Source organism: Ovis aries, chromosome 1 (assembly GCF_016772045.2).
Source record: "Ovis aries strain OAR_USU_Benz2616 breed Rambouillet chromosome 1, ARS-UI_Ramb_v3.0, whole genome shotgun sequence".
NCBI classification, from domain to species: domain Eukaryota; kingdom Metazoa; phylum Chordata; class Mammalia; order Artiodactyla; family Bovidae; genus Ovis; species Ovis aries.
Window position 1 is genome coordinate 201,645,174 of NC_056054.1, and position 21,619 is coordinate 201,666,792.

A 21,619-nucleotide genomic window follows, 5' to 3' on the forward strand; every position below is an offset into this window, starting at 1 on the left:
CCTCCTGCCCACCGCCACTCCAGCTCTGTGACCTTGGGCACCTCATTTAACTCCCAGAGCAGCTGGGTCCTGGCGCCCCCCGAAAGGCTGCCATGAGGATGAAATGACGCAACCCATGGGAGAATGCTGGCACACGACGTGGGTTTCCTTCTCGCCCTTCCTTTCTTCTCAATATCTTTGAGACTCTAGACAAGGCCAGAAATTAACTATATAACTGCATAGGGCTAAAAGATATAAATCAATCTATTAAATGACTATTAAATGTAATTGTCAGCAGAAGAGAACAGAAAAACCAGCATCCAGAATCCAACAAAATAAGCTGACTCTGACTTTGTGGATGGATGGAGAACTGGCTGAGCTCCTGTTCTCACCACCTCTTTTTTTGATGCTGCAGAGATGAGGTAACACCAATACCCAGGCTGAGAAAGAAAGTCTCCAAATATACTTATGTTTTGAGTTTAATACAAGAAGCGGATAGTCACCTAGAACAAGGTAGCCCAGTGATGCTTATGCAGCAACTCAAGCTTTGGAGCTCACTTTGGGAACGTTTCTCCATCCCCACTCACCACTCGAAAGCAAAAGGAAATACCATACAGGGCTTCCCAGGTGGCTCAGTGGTAAGGAATCTGCCTGCCAGTGCAGGAGACGCAGGTTGGACCCCTGGGTCAGGAAGATCCCTGGGAGGAGGAAATGGCAACCCACTCCAGTATTCTTGCCTGAAAAATTCCACGGACAGAGGAGCCTGGTGGGCTATGGTCCACGCAGTTGCAAAGAGCTGGGCATGACTGAGTGACAGGGCACACGTGCAAATAGCACATTTCTGCTGCTTATTTACTAAGCGATCACGAAAAGACCACAGAGCTGAAGTCTGAATTTCCGTCAATGTTAACGATCAAGCATAAGACAGTCAAGAGATCCAAGCTCACAGGATGCGCTTCAAGCTCTGCCTTGAGACCTAAAAAGGAAGACACAAGTTTGCCCTGCCTTGACATGATATTTCTGGGAGCGGAAATATCTGAGAAAAGCTGTATGAGCAGCAGTCTCTGCCTTTTTAGCCTCACCACCCTTAGGAGACCCACCATCAGAAACCAGCTTCTTGGTTCTCAACACAGTGGCACAGCCCATCACTCCCAGAGGCTTGCTTGGGCTTCTGTTGAGAGACCCAACGGAGGGCAGGGGTCACTCTGAGGGTCCACAGGGAGTATTTACCCAGGAGCCCGGAGAGCTAAGGGTAGAAAGGTGGGCATACCATCCACATGGTAGAACCAGAAACTGAGCTGAGTCTCTTCCTCACCCGTATTAGTTTCTGCAATGTGTGACGTATCGGAGGACCAGCTCCGTGCTAGGAAATGTTTGACAACCAGGGCTGGTGGCAGTGAGGCAAGGGTGCCTGACTAACAGCATCTGCAGATTGCAGTGGCATAAATACCCCCACTGTGACTGATTTCAAACTACCAACAAGATGTCACTGAGCAGAGAACTGGGAAGAGATGTATACCGTTGTCTCAAGCACACTACTGGTTAGGGCCCTGGGACCAGCCCTGCTTGCATTGTCAATAGGTTCCATGGGTCACAGAAGGACAGATGGAGTGCCCTGGCTAGCTTTGAAGACACAGGTAAGGCATCATCACCTACGTCAGAGAAGTCTCCTTATTGTCCTCCTCCACCCAAAGACCTCAGCTGAATGCCCTGTGCCTCTCTCTCCCAGATTATTTGTGAGGTTGTGGTGTCATCAGCTGTCTGCATACCAGTCCTCTCAATAAATACAGGCCCATTCTTCATTTCCAATACCCCCAGCACCTAGCAGAGTCCCTGGAAAAAGGCTTGTAAAGAGCGTTCGGCAGCTAAATATGTATTGGATGGACACCAGAATGAATGATCCATGAATGTACTGGGGAGGAAAGGAGGAGGGACACAGAAACTTCCATCAAGCATCAGCAGAGATGCTCTATAAAAAAAGGGATACATTTTATTCTTATGGATACCAGGGCAAAATTGGGACCAAGAGGAAGTGGCAAGAATACGTGTTTAGAGTCCCTCTGAAAAAATAATCAGAGCTCCCAGACCCTATAAAGCCCCAGAATGCAGGGTCCTTCTGGTCCTCCCCCTCTCAGCTAGCATCTCCTGCCCTTTACCCACTTGAAAAATGGCCCTAGTCTATTCCCTCTGCCTCCAGCCTGCCCTGACACCCTGGCACAGAGTTTTTACTGTTGTCACAGATATCAAGGGAACATCTGCTGGTGTGCGTGGCTTGGCCAGCATAGATGGGGATCACTCAAAGCAATGGAATAGCTCCTCCCGGTATACAGAAGGAGAAGAAGAACTTCTGGTGGGTGCATGGAATTTTTCTCATCCTTCTGCCACTAACTGCTTGACTCTCTTCCCTTTAGACCTTAACTCCGCAGCACCCTTCTCACCACCAACTCCTTTCCTGCATGCGTGCTCCATTGTCTCCAATTTGTGACCCCATGGACTGTTCTGGCAAGAATACTGGAGCTGGTTGCCATTTCCTCCTCCAGGGGATCTCCCTGACCCAGGGGTCGAACCCACATCTCCTGTGTCTCCTGCATCCCAGGTGGATTCCTTACTGCTGAGCCCCTGGGGAAGCCCATTCCTTCCCTGGGCAGTTGGCAATTTTTGCTCCACTACTAGACTCAGCCCCATGAGGACAGACAGCAAGACTCCTGTCTGAGTCTTGGCCTAGCAAAACATCTGTACACTGAGGTGCCCAAGAAGCATTTGTTCAACGAAGAAAAGCACAAATGAGAAAAAAATGTCCATTTCCTACACCTGTAGTTTGTATATCCCAGATTGGCAAAGCTCCCAGGAACACCTAGAAACAATCTGCAGATCAAGAAAGCTATGAGGCTAGCCAGAGTTCCGAGAGAAGGCAATCTGGGAAAACACAGAGTCTCCCAATTCGCATCCTTCTAGGGCTAACTGTAAAAATCTTTCTCGGAGACAAATAACTACAAAAATCGTAAAATACAGTCAGTTCCCTACTTAGGAACATGTTGTGTTCTGAAAGTCTATTTATGAAATTGTTGTTTGAAATTCAGAATACAGTTTTTCATGGAATTATGTTAAGAAAAGTAACTGACAATGTAGTTATAACTGATGGTATTTGTAAAGAAAAATAATAAGGAATAAAGCTATTCTGGGAAGGGAACTTTGTCTTTTAAACATTATGAAATAGACATAGGCAATGTGTCAAACTACATAATAGCCTTTGGACCAGGGGCAATACTGAGAAACAATAAAAGGAAAATTTGACTGGTTTCTCTTTATTATGGATGCTAATAATTTGAGAAAATGGCAGTTTCGTTGGGAACAGCTGCAGTTGAAAGGGATCCCTGACAGGAGCCAGGCTGTTGTGCTCAGATTTCAGAGTCCGGGTGAGTCACCTGCAGAATGTGTTTGAAGTGCAAATTTCTGGCTTCTGTCCCCAGAGAGGCAGATTGGCTGGGTCTGAGGTAGAGCCTAGCTGTTTGGATTCCCATGGACTGTAGTCAGCCAGGCTCCTCTGTCCATGGGGATTCTCCAGGCAAGAATACTGGAGTGGGTTGGCATGCCCTCCTCCAGGGGATCTTCCCAACCCAGGGACTGAACCCAGGTCTCCCACCCTGAAGGTGGATTCTTTACCGTCTGAGCCACCAGGGAGGTAGAGCCCAGTAATATACATTTTAACAAGCACACGGGAGAGTCTAAACTGGGTGATCTGAGGACCATACCCAGAGGACTGCCAGATGGAGGGGAAGGAACATCACCTTAGCTGACTTAGGTCTGTCTCCTGAGACTGTCTCTCTGGTACAGCCCCTTGCCCCTTCTTTCTCTTCCTGTTTCCGTTCATTGGTAGAATAAGGCAACCAGGGACTACCTGTCACTTGACAAGACATGTAAGGGTTTAGGGTTAAGAGAATATGTCAGAGAGATGAAAGAAATGATCAGTGCTTCTCTGCCAATACAAACAAAACAAAGTTGCTGCTCAGTCATGCCTGACTGTTTGTGACCTCATGGACTGTAGCCCTCCAGGCTCCTCTGTCCTTGGGATTTCCCAGGCAAGAATACTGGAGTGGGTTGTCATTTCCTACTCCAGGGGATCTTCCCCATCCAGGGATCAAACCCTCTTCTCCCACATTGACAGATGGATTCCTTACCACTGAACCACCTGGGAAGTCCCCAATTAAACTCCCTGTAGATTGGGATTAATAACATCTTCTTTATAGAATTAATGTGTGTGTGTATCTGTATAAAGTGCTAGATACATAAGTGTTTAACAAGTGGTTATTTATTCGTATTGTCATAGTGCTCTACAACTACTGATACTTGGAGAAGCAGAACAATATCAAAAAATACAACAAGGCAACAAAAAATCAGTTTTATATCATACAGTTCACTTTGTTCACAAGTGCTAGAGGATGAACATTCAGGCAAGTACAGTGTGGGAGAGACACTCCAAGGAAGCTCACCAGGGGTTCTGGTTTCTGGTACAGGCTCCATGGCTTACTGCCTGGGCGACCTCAAGCAATCAAGTCTCCAGTGTAAAGTGATGCTGAAGGCACTCTCACGTGGCTCTCAGGAGGGTTAACATATGAGTCCACACAGTGTCTGTCACACAATAAGTGCTCAGTGACTGGTAGCTCTTTAGAAGATTTGAAAGTGGGGATCAACCTTCCTTCAGTGATAGAATCTCAGGGCCAACAAGGTCTTCTTTAAATCTGTCTTCATTAAACTCAGTCGAATATTATCGATCCCCTACTATGCACAATACTTTCCCTGAGTGATAGGAAGATGATTAAGATGAGTCTAAGGAGGATCAATTGCCATCCCAAGGATGAGGCAGGGCAGTGGGTGTGAAGCACATGCAGGTAACCATTATAGGAGGCAGCCTGATGCTAAGTACCAGGGTAAATGTTATCTAAAGCTCAATGGGAGTAGAGGAGAGAGAAAAAGTAACTTCAGCAGTGTGCATTTAAGAGGTGGCACCAGGTGGCTCAGTGGTAAAGAATCCACCCGCCGAGCAGGAGACACTGGTTCAATCCCTGGGAGGAAGGTGTGGCAACCCACTCCAGTATGCCTGGGAAATCCCATGGACAGAGAAGCCTGGCGGGCTACAGTCCATGGGGTCACAGAATTGGACACAAATGAGTAACTGAGCACACACACGGTAGAGAGGGAAAAAAAGGCAGATCTTCCTGCCGAGCGAGGAGCCTGAGTAGGATACAGAAAAGGGCGTGTTGGGATGATGAAGCCAGTCAGTGTGTGGACCGAGTCCTTGAATGGCCTACCAGAAGCGGAAGTGGGTGAGTAAGCTGGGACCATTTCATGGAGGACCTCACATGCCATTTTAGGGAATATTCTAAAGCAGTAACCACAGTAATTCACTGAGAACTTATGTGGTTGACATTGTGTTAATTTTTTAATAGATGTTTCTTCTAAACTCTGTTAAAACCTATGCACTGTGTTATGATGTCCTTTTTATGAAAGAGGAATCTGAGGCCTTGAAAGCTTTCAAGCAGAGGGAGGGCTTTGGGGTGTCTGCTTTTGGAAAGTAATTCCGGCATCAGCAGGTTTAGAGAATGGGTGAGAGGGGCCAGCACTTAGGACCCCCCTAATTTCTAACATATTGTGCCATTTTGTCCCCCTAAACTGGTTAACAAGAGATAAAGAGGTGACTAGTCCTTCTAAAAATGGACTGATTCTCTCAAAAATTGTGTGAGTTGGACAGGCTTTGAAGCACATGGTCATTTATGGAATTGGAAGCTTTTCCTCCCTCTGGTTCTTCCCAGGGGTCCCCAGAAAAGCTTCCCCTTTTGGGACAGCAGTGAAGAATTCCACAGCAGTGTCTTCTGACCAGACACAGCAGAAAACAGATCCAGAGTAATGTGGGTGAACCAAAATTAGCCTCTTTACAAGCTCATTAAAAAGCATGAAGTGAAGCATCCATTGCCCAAAATACAACAGGAAGCGAACAGGCTTCTCGCTTTGTCTCTGTGTCCTCATGCTTCTCCTCTCTTCCTCCCACCGGCCCTCTCATGACAGGCAACAATCAAAGCAGGATCTTGGATGGGGGTTTCTCCTCCTTTTCCAAATAAATCCAATCAAAATTCCTCGGAAATCCACTGTGACACTGCAGAATTCTAGGCAGGGGGCAAAGTCCAGCCAACTCCTTTATTAAGTTTCTGTGTTAAAATATTACCATCCTTAGCAGCATGGAGACAGTTGCTGACCCAAATTGTTGCTTCCTAGGAAGCAGATGAGTAAATAATATAACTGGGGGTTTTGTTGTTGTTGTTTTGTGTATGTGTTTTTTAAATAGTCTGTGTTACAGTAACTGACTATCTTTAATAACTATTCATTTTTTGCATAGCAATTCTAAATACACAAAGCATTTCCACATATTCTTCATTTGATTTAATGATTAATTCTTCATTTAATCATTACCCTACAGAAAAGGAAACTGAGGCTAGAGACACAGACCCAGGTCTTCCAGCTCCATCTGGATGGTCTGCTTATTACTCTTAACCTCATGGTTTCTCTCCTATGCTTTCCCCCAAGCTTATCAGTTGTTATTATGGTTATTTTCCAAGCCAGCCTTGAGAAGGTGGTTCACCCCAGTTAAGAAGCAGGACATATAAGTTGTTCAGTTGACAATACTTCCTTAACACAGTATCAGAGCCAGAAAAAGTTGTAGACACCATTTCCAACCTCCTTCTCTTACCAATAAGAAAATGGAGGCTTGCAGATAGGGTGACCTGCCTACATTCCCAGGGCTGGATCCACCTAACCTGTTCCTGGCAAAACCTCTGTCCCCATCCACAGCATCACAATTTCTCCCAAGCATACCCTTCACAGCCAAAGCAGAGAGAAAAGCGAAATCAGGGCTTGGTAAATTATCTGTTCCCATCTTGTACCTATTTGATAAAATGGAAAGAGCCTACTAATTATGAAATCACGAAATACTGGGTGGAAGGCAGCTTGGAGAGAATCTAGCATAATTTTTTTATTTTATAGGTGAGAAAAGTGAGGCCGAGAAAAATGAAGTAAACTGAGCTCCCCAAGCAGGGACTTGATTGAAACCAGGGGGCCTAGCTAGATTCTCTGACCCTACCTCCATGGCCTCAGCTATGCACAGCATCACGTGCAGTTCACTCAGCTTGTCAGAGACAGTCCAACTTAAAAATTTCCAGACACAGGTACCTGACTCAGCCCCAGCTTTGCCTTGGCAATAGAGATCAGGCGTCAGCTGCCGGCTTGGATGATGTGTTCCCAGAGCAACATGGCGAGTGTGAGCTGCCAATACTGAAGTCTCAGGGAATGTAAAGTGTTGAGCCAGTTAAACATCCAAAAATGCCCCGTCTCTCAGAAACAAAGGTGACTCATCACAGTGCCTGGCCATGAATAGGAACGGCATTAGAGTGGCCAAGCTCACACTCAGAGGCCTCCTGCTGTCCAGCCTCCAGCCCTGAGTTCTCATCTCCACTGGGAAGCCCCATCTTCCCCTCCCGGAAACCTCCCTGGATTCTTAAAGCGTGGAGGAGGTCTCCCTTCTCATGCCCTGAAAATCTGCTCTACACAACTTGACACTTAATTTTACACTGTCTTTCATTGCCTCTTAATCGCTTTGCGTGTTTGTTTTATAGCCTACATGGGTTGCAAATGCTCTGAGGGGAGGAAGTAAGCCTCCTCCTCTGCACCTGGTAGCCCAAGAGCAGAGACATGCTCAGGCTCACAGCTACTCCTGACTTCAGTCTCTTTCTACTTCACCTGCATTTGCACTTCCAGCAAACGCTCAATGAACCCTCACTTGTTTCACTGGGGCTTTAGTCTCTTCAGAGACGGATGAGCTCAGCAGCCAGGGCCTCTGTCAGTCCACACCAAGCCTCTTTGCAAATTAGAGAAAAGGCAGGACATGTGGCTCTGCTGAACTGTGCAGCTAGGCTGGTGGGGCCTGGGCTTCAGCCCCTCACGGGGCCCCCTGGGCAACTGATTCCTCATGGGGACAGCAACACCACAATGTCTCTGCCACCTGACCCTCCCTGACTCTCCATTCTGATGAAAAAACCTTATTTGGGGAAGCTGGCATCAAAGGATCCCAGCCTCTTCCCCATCAAAACCAAACCAAGAAGCGCACATCTTCCATAGCTCCTTGATACTCATGTCCTGAAGTCTACACCTAGGGAGTCTTTCCAACATGGACAAAGAACTTTCTTTTTTCTATTGAAGGCCCCAAACTCACCATGAGCAGTCCTCCTTCTGTGCTTTTGCTTTCCTTCCGCCTAGATTGTGCTTGTCTTGCTTATCTGCGTGTGAGACCCCTACTCTCCTCTCATATCCCAGCCCAAACCTCCCCTCCCCTGTGATGCCTCAATCACTGTAACTGTTCTTGTCTGCGCTTCTTCCCACCTCCGGCCCCATGCCTTCCACATTGCTTCAATCTCTTCTACAACACTTTTCCTCCATGTTATTTGCATGGAACCCAGGAGCCAGCTGTCTTTAAGTCTTCTGCCCACACAGGCTTCTCTGTACTCACCCTGTATCAACCCAGATGCTGAACTCAGCACCAGCCTGCCTTCCCCAGAGGAATCCACTCACAAAATAGGGGACAACTGCCTTTACAAATGATTTATCTCATCGGAAGGGTAGAGAACAGGGACCTTATAGTGAACACCCTCCCTCCTAGCAAAGTACTTACTCATCTTTGCAAGCAGTCCTGTTCTCCAAATCCTTGCTTGGCAGCCCTGTTCTGGGAGTTTCTCTCTTATTACTCTTCCTCAGTGCACTCCCAGCCAAGTGTCTGCATTCTGTCTCTGCATGTCTTCCCCATTCCTCCCACCCAGCTTATTTCCTTCCTGTTCAAATAGGCAGAACAACTCAACATTGCCCCAACCCCTACCTATATGCATGCACCCCTCCTAGATCCACCATGACGCCCAAATACAAGTCCTCTCTCAGTTTCCCCTTCTTTGGAAGGAATCCAGATTAGAGAGAACAAGAATGTTATCTTGTGACAAGTGTGTGCATACATATGTGTTTTCCTCCACAGATAATGTGGTTCAGAAGCCAAGGATTTTGTCTTCCATATCCACCCAACCTAGCAGACTGAAAATATACACAGTAAGCCTGAGATGGACAGTTCTAAGCCCTTTCTGTCTCTTGGGTCCTCTTTCTTCCCAAGTAAGGCTCAGGACTAGAGTCAAGGGAAAGTGCCTGACGACACAGCAGGAGCTTAATAGACAGGGAAATGAATGCATCAGGGACTAAAAGGGAAACAAGAAAAGATAAAAGACCTTTGAGAGCCCCCTCACTAGGATTATTTCATTCTAACTGAAGGGAGCTCAAAGAACCAAGCCAGGATGAGAGAGAATAGAGATAATAGATGATAGGTGAATGGTCAGATGAATTATGAACACAAGCACTGCCTTCCCTACCACGTGAAACCTGGGGAAATCTCTGAGCTTCAGTTTCTCATGTACACCATTGGCTTGCCTGCAGATGGCCCGATATGGACACTGACCATCAGGGTCTTCAGTGCTGTCTGGCACTCATGCTTGAGGCTTCTTCCCCAAATGCCCAGACACCCAGGGCCCCTTGGTGCCTCAGCATCATCAGAAAGCTTCTTGGCTGCAGTCCTGACCCGGGACCTTCACTGCCTGCTGGCAGAAAAGAATTCTCAGTTGTGGAAACTGGAAAACTCTACATATTTTACAGATGAGAGGCCAAACTCTGGATGGCTTTAAATGTGGTGTGAAATGGACAGACACACCCTGCTGGTGTGACATGCCTGAGACAGTGTCCTCTCCACCACCATCACCACATACAGACCTGCACGTCATGGAAAGAGCAGTGTCTTGGCCAACGCTGGCCTTCATTCCTTACCCCTCCCTTCCAGCCCCTTTTCTGTGCTTTTCTACGTTTTTAAAGTAAGAAGTGATCTATTTGCTGTGGAGGAAAACAACCCGTGGTCACCTAAAAGTAAAGGAGAAAGAAAATTAAGCCTCAGTCTTAAGACCTGATCAGCGATCAGAGCCCAACTTCGGTGGGCTGCGATGGTGCCCCTACATCTTCCATGGGAGAAATTTTTTCAGATGGAACAGTCACCAGTCCCCTGCCTCTGAAATGCGCCCTTGGGAAGGGGTAATGATTTAGATGCTAGAGACATTGAGTGCCTAGGAAACGGAGAAAATGTGTTGACTTTGCATTTTTTGTTTTTCTTTGACTTGGTCGAGATAGTGAGGCAGCCGAGGCCCTGGCTGAGCTGTAGGTATTTGTCAAACAGTTGTCCCTGTCCCCTGCGTCACCCGGCCTTGGGCCTCTCTGCGCAGCCCACCGCTGCTGCAGCCTTTCTAAATCCCTCAGCCTCCAACTCCTCCTCCCAGACCGAAGCCCTACCAGTGAGAAGGGCCCGAACCACCAAAGAGGCGCAGGTTCGCTCTGAGCCCACCGCATTCACGCGTGTGTGCACGCGCCGGTGTGTTGCGCGTGTGCGCGCGCACGCGGGTGTGTGGCGGGGGCGGGCTCTGCGCCCGGGGGCAGGGCTCCGCCGTGAGAGTGGCAGCCGGACTTGCCCGCTGCTAGTGGCAGGGCGCCGCAGTGCCGTAGTAGCGGGCCGCCGAGACGCACCGCTCCGGAGCCGCGGGTACCTGGGCGGGCAGAGACCCCAGCGCCGCCTAATCCCAACCGGGCCGCCGGAGCTCCTGGGGCGCCCACCCGAGCTCCATCCCCCTCCCTGGGAGGGCTGCGCGGGCGGGCAGACGCCCAGACGCCAGCCTCGGTCCCCTTTCAGTCTCTCGGTTCCTCTTTCCTCCCAAGTAAGGGAATAAGCCCCGAGGAAGGAGCGCGCCGAGGAACCGCGCAACCAAGTGTTGCTCGCAGAGGTAAGACGCGGCCCGCGCGGCGGAGGGGGCTCGGGCTGGGGGCGCGAGCTGCAGCAAGTTGGAAAAGGGGGCCAAAGCGGGTGCCGGTCCCATGGCCAGGGGAGGGAGCTGCAGCCAAGGCCACGGCGCCCTCCTCCTGACGATGCCACCTGCCGCACAGCCCCTGCAGGAGGGGATGCCCCCTGGCAGTGTGAGGGCACGGGGAGCCGCCCAGGGCGGGGCACCGGCTTCCTCTTTGATTGGGAGGACCTTCCGAACCTCAAAGGTGTGCGGGCGGGAGGTGGCCTGGCTCCACGCAGGGTGCTGAAACAACTGGTCAGATTTTGCCCCTTCTAGGCTTACCTTTGGTATCCAGTTCGCGCCCCCAGAGTGCACAAGGGCAGCAAAGAGCGGGGACACTTCTTCTGACGCCTGGCCGCCAAACCTCTGACCGTCCCGCAGGGTTCTGGGACTTTGGGGGGACTCCACAAAGCCCCCGTGCTGGGGGAGCGTAAAGGGAAGCTGAAGAGAACGCGGAGACCTTGACAAATAGAAGCTACGGAAGGAGAGGAGGGTCAGGGAGGTCGGGTTGACCTGCTTAGTTTCGGACTCAAAAGGTGTTTGTGCATGTGCGTGCATTTAGTATCACCTGTGGGGCTTTCGAAAACTCCACCAGTCCACTCATCCTGCACATTCAGAGATTTCCTTCCTCTGGACAAGTGGACTAGAATTTGAGGGGGCGGGGGGCTGTGGAGTTCGAAAAAGCCCTACAGGTGATTCCGATGCGCTGCCCTCATCCGCGCCATCGCTGCAGCGGGAAGCACGAGGCAGGAGGGAAGAGGCAGCTCCCAGGTGTGAGCCATCCAGGTGCGGGACTCAGAGTGGCGGGGAGACCTTTCCGCATGCCCCTTCTTTCCCCGCGGAAGGGCAGGAGGGTCTGCGGCACGCGCGGCGGTTTGTGGCTGCGCCGCAGTGGCGCGCGGGAGAGCTGCGAACCCGCGGGCGCGCTCGCAGGCGGGCTCGGGGCGACTGTCTCCTGCTGCTTCATTAGCAAACGATGACCTCGCGGTCCGGAGGGGGCCCTGAGAGGGCTGTTCGTCCTTTCTCTTTTCGGGACTTAGGGTAACGCGCTTTGGTTTGGGAGGTGTGGACCAGAAAACATCACTGATGAGGGGCAGCGGTCAGAATACAGGGCTCGGGTTCGAAAGCGGGGAGACGACGCCGTTACTTCGGTGCCTGGGAGTTTTTGTTTAAAAAACAGCCCCCAAAAGTCACTTGCTAGAGCACAGGGTACCCCTCGTTGTCAACGAAAGGTATTAGATCACAGGGGGCAAAGGTCACCAGTATTTGGTCACCCACGCACACATACTTTGTGCTCCTCTCATTTCAGAGCTTTGTCCTAAGGTGGGAGGGGACTTAGTTTAGTTTAGAAGGACTGTGTTTGCCTTGGTTCTGAAGGTAAATTATAGTCATCAAATAAAAGGCTGCCATTAATCTAACCTTCCTACTATACCTTCCATTCGTGTCTTTAGGGATCACCCTTAACGTTTATGAATAGCGCTGGTAGACGTTATTACAAGCATTTGGGGGGGGGAGGGGTGGAAATGGGGAGCAAGCAGATGAGTCTTTCCTGTCTTACAGTTTCGTGTCAGTGTTTGGTTCAGATCAACCAAGACATGGGGAGGTAATGATAAACAATCAAAGCATCTTGGAATCTAAGATGCCTAGACTTTCAGAGACAGGAAAAACTACTAAGGCCATCTGTTCCAGCTCCCCCTCAGATCTCCCAGAGCACCTTCAACAGGTGGGGGTGGATGCCACCAGCGTTGCACTCCTAGAGGTCCCAGCTGTGCATGCCTGAGGCTCTGCTCCAGGAAGTACCCATAAAACAGTAGCTCTTTCCTCTACTGCTGATCCCTAGCTCATCCTCTGGAAGAGAAGCACTTCCATCCATCTTCTCTGGCAGAGAAGCACTATTTTTGTTGTGGTAAAACCTAAAAAAAACAAATCTTATTGTATTGCAACATTATGATATACATTTTTAGTATAAAAATAATTCACATTGAATGTTGGCAAGTTGAAAAGTGTACAAAGAATCAAACTACAGACATTTCCACAAGGCTAATATATTAGCATATTTCCTTTCCAGCTATTTTTATGTCTTGAAATTGTACAGTCCAGGGGGAGCCAACATTTCAGTTCAGTTCAGTCGCTCAGTTGTGTCCGACTCTTTGCGACCCCATGAACCGCAGCACACCAGGCCTCCCTGTCCATCACCAACTCCCGGAGTTCACCCAAACTCATGTCCATCGAGTCGGTGATGCCATCCAGCCATCTCATCCTCTGTCGTCCCCTTCTCCTCCTGCCCCCTATCCCTCCCAGCATCAGAGTCTTTTCCAGTGAGTCAACTCTTCACATGAGGTGGCCAAAGTACTGGAGTTTCAGCTTTAGCATCAGTCCTTCCAAAGAACACCTAGGGCTGATCTCCTTTAGGATGGACTGGTTGGATCTCCTTGCAGTCCAAGGGACTCTCAAGAGTGTTCTCCAACACCACACTTCAAAAGCATCAGTTCTTTGGTGCTCAACCTTCTTCACAGTCCAACTCTCACACCCATACATGACCACTGGAAAACCATAGCCTTCACTAGACGGACCTTTGTTGGCAAAGCAATGTCTCTGCTTTTTAGTATGCTGTCTAGGTTGGTCATAACTTTCCTTCCAAGGAGTAAGCATTTAGTGGATACCTAATGTACCTTGCAGGCTTCCCTGGTGGCTCAGCGGTAAATAATCTACCTATAATACAGGAGCTACAGGAGACATGGGTTCGATCCCTGGGTGGGGAAGATCCCCTGGATGAGGGCAGAGCAACCCACTCCAGTATTCTTGCCTGGAGAATCCCATGGACAGAGGAGCCCAAGCAGGCTACAATCCATAGGGTCGCAAAGAATCGGACACAACTGAAGAGACTTTATCATGGCTTGGCAATGTACCTTGCAAGTGTTAAGTATTTTAAATTCTGTGCCATGTAATCCTCAAAAGTCCTGAGGCAGTATTATTAACCCCAGAGAGTGCAGGGGACTTCCCAAGCCCCACCACTTGTAAGCAGCAGAGTCAGGATTCAAACCCAGGTTGTTCAACAACTGAGGGGTTGCTTAGCCTCTGTAGCTATTACTTCTCTACTTTTTCTCCTAAATAGTACTGTAGTGAAAGTCCTTCACATGGCTGCGTATTATTATTTTGTTAGTTATTTAAATTGTTTCCTGTGTTTAGCAACGACATAACTCTGCACAACATCTCTGTGCAGTCTTCCTGCAGGCATTTCCAAATACTTCCTGTGTATAGATGCCCAGAAGTTAAATCGCTAGGCCAAAGGGCATGAATGTTTTAAAGTTCCTAGTATATATGACAAGCTGGTTTGCAAAAAGGATATACCAGTTTATACTTCCATCCCCATGAGGCAACTCTGCCACAGTCAAAGCATAGGAGGGTCTCCTCACACGACCAATCCAGCCCTCATGGGCATTCACTTGGCCTCATGGGGGAGGGATTACACATATTTCCCTGATGTATACACACAAGTGTGATTGTGAAAACCACATACTATATGGCCGTGCCTGTTTTTTGTGTGTGCACAAGTATCAATTGCAGAATTCTCTGGCTAGACATCATTTACTACCTTTGAACAGACAACTGTGTAAAATATAAGTAGCATAACATCCTACTTCTCCACACAAATTAATAGATTAGCCCCCACTCTTAGAAGGTACATCACTATCAGAGCCCAATTCAGCCAGCCCAGCCAGTCAGTGATAGCTTCTTCACACACTGGCTATTTTCACCAAGCTGTTTGTTTACACCAAGTAGTAATAGAATTCCACAACCAAACCATAGTGAGTTATCTTTATATGTAACAAAATTCACCTGTTCAACTACCGACTGCCTCCACCCACTCATGGTTAGGGACTACTAATTATGCTGTAAAAATTAAGGTTATACACATCAGCAAAAAATGTCCTCACGCGAAGAAAATGTGGCCACAGAAGAGAAATTAGGCAATACAAAAGGGGGGATTTTCAAATAAAACTAATTGCCCCTAGCTATGAATTTTCTCTAGGGCTGCGTTTGCCCCACAGCCACCTCTGCCACCAGCAGTGGGCTTGGCAGCCTTGGAATATAATCTCATAAGTGGAATAAATATCCATTGAGCCTCTAGCATGAGGTCTACTTGTTTAAGACTCAGCTCAGGTCTTAAAATTTTCTAGTAATCCTTCCTCAACTGTTCATCTAGGTTAGCGATCTCTCTGCTATAGCTGTGCATACACGTAGCTCTCTGTGGTGACATCACTTATCTGCCCATCCCCCACTAAACTGTAAACTCCTAGAGGTATAGCTAGTGCTGTGCCCAGCACCTGAACTAGTACTTTCACAGAGTAGACAATTCAGTGAGCTGACTGAGCAAGAAAATTTTCCAGGTACTGTGCTGGGTACTCCATGTGCATTTCTCTTTTGATGCATCTTGATTCTGCTCAGATTGATCAGTCTCAGAAATGCATCTGAAAGCTGTTTAGAGCTGTGCAGTGTATTTACGCATGTGACTTGCCATTTTCACTTCATTAAAATTAAAATAAAAATTTCAGTTTCTCAGTCATATTTCCAGTGCTGAAATGCCATATATAGCTTCCGGCTGCCATATTGGAGAATGCATACATTCGCATTTCAAAAGTGTGAAAATTTGCTTGGGGGCATAAGAGACTGTCCCTGGATGGGTGAGGTCAGGAGAAAGGAACCCACCTATAATGTGATCTGACCAGAGGACCAAAACCTAGGAGAGCAGGCCAGCCAACCACCACCATCTGTGCTTCTCAGGGAAGCTGATCATCATTCTGGATAGAAATACTGGCTTGGTTAGAATCTACAGTATCCAATCACAGCCAGCTATTGATATAACTGGGCTCCAACTCCATGGCCTGTGCCCGCCCCGCTGCTCTATCTGGGCCCATAGGTCACTGGCTCCAGGATCGTCCTCACTCTCTTGCCCCAGTTTTTCTTAATTTTATTCTTAATGAATAAAGCATAACATTTCAAAGAAGGCTTAATCAGCACCACGTGGCATGAGATGATCGCTTCCTTTATTCTACACTCAGGTTTCTGTTAAAACCCTGTCAGGCTGAACTAGCTTTTTTTTTTTTAATATAAACTTATTTATTTTAATTGGAGGTTAATTACTTTAAAATATTGTATTGGTTTTGCCATACATCAACATGAATCCGCCGCAGGTATTCACGTGTTCCCCATCCTGAACCCCCCTCCCTCTTCCCTCCCCGTACCATCCGTCTGGGTCATCTCAGTGCACCAGCTTCTATACAGGTTATAGCTGTTGAGTTTTATATCCGTTGAAAAAAACCAACTTTCTTTTAAACTTGCTCTTGAACTGTATCCCCTGCCTGCTGCTGTCCTCCCATCCCATATTTGTAGAGATGCTACCTGGGACCCAAATACAGAGCCCTTGCATTTATTCCCAGTTTTGTCTTGCTTAATTCAATCTGTCTTTCCAGCTTGCCCAGATATTTCTGGCTTTGATCCTGTCACCCAGAATATATCCTGTCCCTTCCATCTGGCTTCCTATTGTCCCCAGACATGAGTATGACCTCTTCAACTAAGTCATCAATAAAAAATTATAAACATTACAGCATTCTGGAGCATTCCAATATATGCTCCTGATAGATGTCAATTCAATAAATACACGGCACTTTTTAAGATAATTTATCTTCTTGCACTATCACTCAACCCATAATTATCCTTCTTCAGAAGATTATCAGAGGAATCTTATCAAAGGCCTTGATAAAGTCCAGATACTCCTTCTCACTGGTATTTCCCCCATCTCCCTGCCTAAGGCTGTCAAAGAAATAAATTTGTTACTTTGACATAAACTACTAGCAGTTAACCCATGTTGATTTCTTAAGATCAAAACTTCAGTCCTAAAAGCTCATTCCAAATCCTCTTCTGTAATGCCAAAGAATGCTCAAACTACCGCACAATTGCACTCATCTCACACACTAGTAAAGTAATGCTCAAAATTCTCTAAGCTAGGCTTCAGCAATACATGAACCACAAAACTCCAGATGTTCAAGCTGGTTTTAGAAAAGGCAGAGGAACCAGAGATCAAATTGCCAACATCTGCTCGATCATCGAAAAAGCAAGAGAGTTCCAGAAAAACATCTATTTCTGCTTTATTGACTATTTCAAAGCCTTTGACTGTGTGGATCACAATAAACTGTGGAAAATTCCGAAAGAGATGGGAATACCAGACCACCTGACCTGCCTCTTGAGAAACCTATATGCAGGTCAGGAAGCAACAGTTAGAACTGGACATGGAAAAACAGACTGGTTCCAAACAGGAAAAGGAGTATGTCAAGGCTGTATATTGTCACCCTGCGTATTTAACTTCTATGCAGAGTACATCAGAGTACATCAGCTGGGCTGGAAGAAGCACAAGCTGAAATCGAGATTGCTGGGAGAAACATCAATAACCTCAGATATGCAGATGACACCACCCTTACGGCAGAAAGTGAAGAGGAACTAAAAAGCCTCTTGAAGAAAGTGAAAGAGGAGAGTGAAAATGTTGGCTTAAAGCTCAACATTCAGAAAACGAAGATCATGGCATCTGGTCCCATCACTTTATGGGAAATAGATGGGAAAACAGTGGAAACAGTGTCAGACTTTATTTTTGGGGGCTCCAGAATCACTGCAGATGGTGATTGCAGCCATGAAATTAAAAGACGCTTACTCCTTGGAAGGAAAGTTATGACCAACCTAGATAGCATACTAAAAAGCGGAGACATTACTTTGTCAACAAAGGTCTATCTAGTGAAGGCTATGGTTTTTCCAGTGGTCGTGTATGGGTGTGAGAGTTGGACTGTGAAGAAGGCTGAGTGCCAAAGAATTGATGCTTTTGAACTGTGGTGTTGGAGAATACTCTTGAGAGTCCCTTGGACTGCAAGGAGATCCAACCAGTCCATCCTAAATAAGATCAGTCCTAGGTGTCCATTGGAAGGACTGATGCTAAAGCTGAAACTCCAGTACTTTGGCTACCTCATGCAAAGAGTTGACTCATTGGAAAAGACCCTGATACTGGGAGGGATTGGGGGCAGGAGGAGAAGGGGACGACAGAGGATGAGATGGCTGGATGGCATCACTGACTCGATGGACATGAGTTTGGGTGAACTCCGGGAGTTGGTGTTGAACAAGGAGGCCTGGCATGGTGTGATTCATGGTGATTGTGATGATGTGGTAGCAGTAGTAGTGGTGGTTCATGGTAATGATGGTAGTGGTGGAGTGGTGGTTCATGGGATTGATGGTAGTGGTGGAGTTGTGGTTCATGGGAATGATGATGGTAGCTGTAGTATTAGTAGGTTCCTCATTCTGTGATTCTGTACAGATTAAGGAGAGTGATTTAATGATCTCAACTGTATATTGTCTTGACACCCTGGAATGTTATTGTTAGGCCAAGAGATTGTATTAATTTGAGGCAGATCTAATAGTCTCTAGCATTACTGAACATGAGATCAGAGAAGGAGCCAGAGAAGCAGTTGGTCCCAGGCCTTCCTCTTCAATATGAGGAATCCTCCATCTAAAGGAAAGGGCCCTGCATGGGCTCACACCTTCAGGACAGGCCAAGGTCACATAACTGTTCCTGAGTGCTTTCTCCAGGGTATACTTCTTCTCTCCATCTTTGATTCTGAAGAAGCCTAAGGCTTTGTTTTCTGCAGAAATGTTCTCTTGTTCTCTTGGAATTAACCTCTTAATCATTGATGTCTCAGTGAAAATTAAAGAGTCTTTCCTGGTGTCATGGTTTAATAGGAGAAAGGAGGAGCAAGCTTATTGTTCAAGTGGGAAATGGAGCTGAAAGGTCTCCATGGCAAGACATGGAACACAGAGAAAAAAGGTCCAAGTAAGAGAAGACTTTAAAAAATTTTTGTATTTTATTTTTATGTTGTAGTATAGTTGATTTACAATGTTCTGTTAGTTTCAGCTACAGCAAAGTGATTCATTTGTGTATATATATGTGAAAGAGAAGTCGCTCAGTCGTGTCCAACTCTTTGCAACCCCATGGACTGTAGACTATCAGGCTTCTCCGTCCATGGAATTTTGTAGGCAAGAGTGCTGGAGTGGATTGCTGTTTCCTTCTCCAGGGGATCTTCCTGACCCAGGAATCGAACCCAGGTCTCCTGCATTGCAGGCAGATGCTTTACCATGGGAGCCATATGTATGTGTATGTGTGTGTGTGTGTATATATATATATATATATATATCTCCATTGTTTTTCAAATTCTCCTCCCATCTAGGTTATTCCAAAATATTGCTATACAGTACATCTTGGTTGATTATCTGTTTTATATATAGTAGTGTGTATATGCTCATCCCAAACTACTAATTTATCCCTCCCCATCATGTTTCCCCTTTGGCAGCCATACGTTTGTTTTCTAAGTCTGTGAATCTGTTTCTGTTTTATAAATAATTTCATTTGTATCATTTTTTTAAGATTCTGCATATAAGTGATATCATATGATATTTGTCTTTTTCTATCTGACTTACTTCACTTAGTTTGATAATTTCTGGATCCATCCAGCTTACTGCAAAGGCATTATTTCATTTTTTATGGCTAAGTAACATTCCATTGTATGTGCATACAACTTCTATTTCCATTTCTCTGTCCATGGATATTTAGGTTGCTTCCATGTCCTGGCTGTTGTAAGTAGTGCCACAGTGAACATTGGGGTGCATGCATCTTTTCCAATTATGGTTTTCTCCAGATATATGCCCAGGAGTGGGATTCCTGGATCATATAGTAGCTCTATATTAGCTTTTAAAGGAATCTCCAAACTGTTCTCCATAGTGGCTATACCAATTTACATTCCCACCAATAGTGTAGAAAGTTTCCCTTTTCTGCACACCATCTCCAACATGTATTGTTTGTAGACTTCTTAAATTTTTTTATTTATTTATTTTAATTGGAGGATAACTGCTTTACAATATTGTGATTTTTTTTTGCCATACATCAGTATGAATCAGCCATAGGTATACATGTGTCCCATTCGTCCTGAAGCCCCTTCCTGCCTCCTTCCACACCCTATCCGTCCAGGTTGTCACAGGGCACTGGCTTTGGGCGCCCTGCGTCATACATCGAACTTGCGCTTTTTATCTATTTTGCATATGGTAATATATATGTTTCAATGCTATTCTCACAAATCATTTCACCCTCTCCTTCTCCCACTGAGTCCAAAAGTCTATTCTTTATGTCCATATCTCCTTTGCTGCCCTGCATGTAGGATCATTGGTACCATCTTTCTAGATTCCATTTATGTGAGTTAATATACAGTATTTGTGTTTGTACACTTTTTGATGATGAAATCACAATAATAATAACTATCCTTTAGACATGTACCACACTTGGAAGGTAACAGTGTATTTGTGTTTATGGTCTTTCCTGATTCCAGTCATAAGTGTGAGGCAGGTAGCTTGGATGTCATCGGCCTCATTTCAGTAGAGTTCACCGAAGCAGAGGCTGTGAAGAGTAGAAGAGTCTACTATGGCAAGAAAAGGGATGAAGGATAAAACTCAGTGACCAAGCAGCAGCTGGCCATTTGGGCCCATCCCTCCTTTCTATGTGAGTCTGGAAAGTTTTCTCTTTGTTTAAGGCATAGATGGTGTCATCTGCCCAGGCACCAAGTTTTCACGTTCCTGTTTTCTGACCTGGTGTGAAAGTGCCAAGTGGCCAGAGGTCAGCAAGGCCACTTGACCCTTGATGCTGAAATTCTTGAAATGTTTTTGCCCAAATGTTTTCATTCCTGGCTGCATTTTTTCACCTCTCTGCTCTGGGACAGCAGCCTATAGCACTATACCTGCTGCCTCAGTTCCCCTGCCTTTCAGATAATGTGAAGGAGCTGGAGAAGGCTCTCTCAGTCCCCCAGGGCCATAGTGTTCCTTCCAGGATCCTTGATAGTCATGCTAAATGGGTGCTATTAACCCAGTCCCCCACCCTCCCTGTCCCAAGGTCTCATCAACAAGGATATCCACAGCCCACAGAACCTGACCCCAGGTCACCCACTGGTAGGAGACTGTCCTTGCCCTTTTCCCATGCCAGGATGAGAACATGATCTCACAAAAAATTATCTTTCCCAACAGGAAGTCAGTAGCCATATTTTTCTATAGCTGGGGCAATTCCCATGCTGCCCCAAAGCCCCCATGGTTCCTAAGCCCTAAATCATGAATATCCTGGAAAATGCACTCCTGAGGACATTCACTCAATCATCTGATCAACATTAAACCAGTCAATAAATATTGAGAATGCACTCTGTGCTAGACACAGGATGAGTTGCTGGGCATAGGACCAGCCGGTTCTAGGGGAGCTGGGTAGAACTGGGTAGACGAGAGACAGAGACAGACAAACCGCAGCATCATCTTTAGATGAGAGTCAGAGCAAGGTCACCAAGAGGTCAGGTAATACTCTCTGGAGTAGATGGGCCCCGGCCAAAGTGTAAAAGCTGGCTAGAGGCTAAGTGAAGAGACAAGTGTGGGTAATACATTCTAGTAAAGGGAACAGCATAAGTGAAGGCTCAGAGGTAGCTCTTGGGTACAGTGTGGATGGAGCAAAAACTGAGCTGAGAAATGGAGATGAGTTGAGGTAGGAGATGAGTCTAGATATGTGGACAGGAGGGCCTTGTCTCCCAAGTTAAATAGTGTGGATCTGTTCTGGTAGACAG

The 21,619-nt window shown here is 46.7% G+C and overlaps 1 protein-coding gene across 3 annotated transcripts in view; it reads left to right on the forward strand.

Annotated features, from left to right (window-relative positions):
- The first annotated feature begins 10,560 nt into the window (after positions 1-10,560).
- The window catches only part of DGKG (diacylglycerol kinase gamma), a 226,178-nt gene continuing 215,119 nt past the window's right edge, over positions 10,561-21,619 (forward strand). For all 3 annotated transcript variants that reach the window (XM_004003065.5, XM_042233457.1, XM_004003066.5), the window contains exon 1: positions 10,561-10,877. The gene's annotated coding sequence lies outside the window, so the exon portion shown is untranslated. The remainder of the gene's footprint in view (positions 10,878-21,619) is intronic.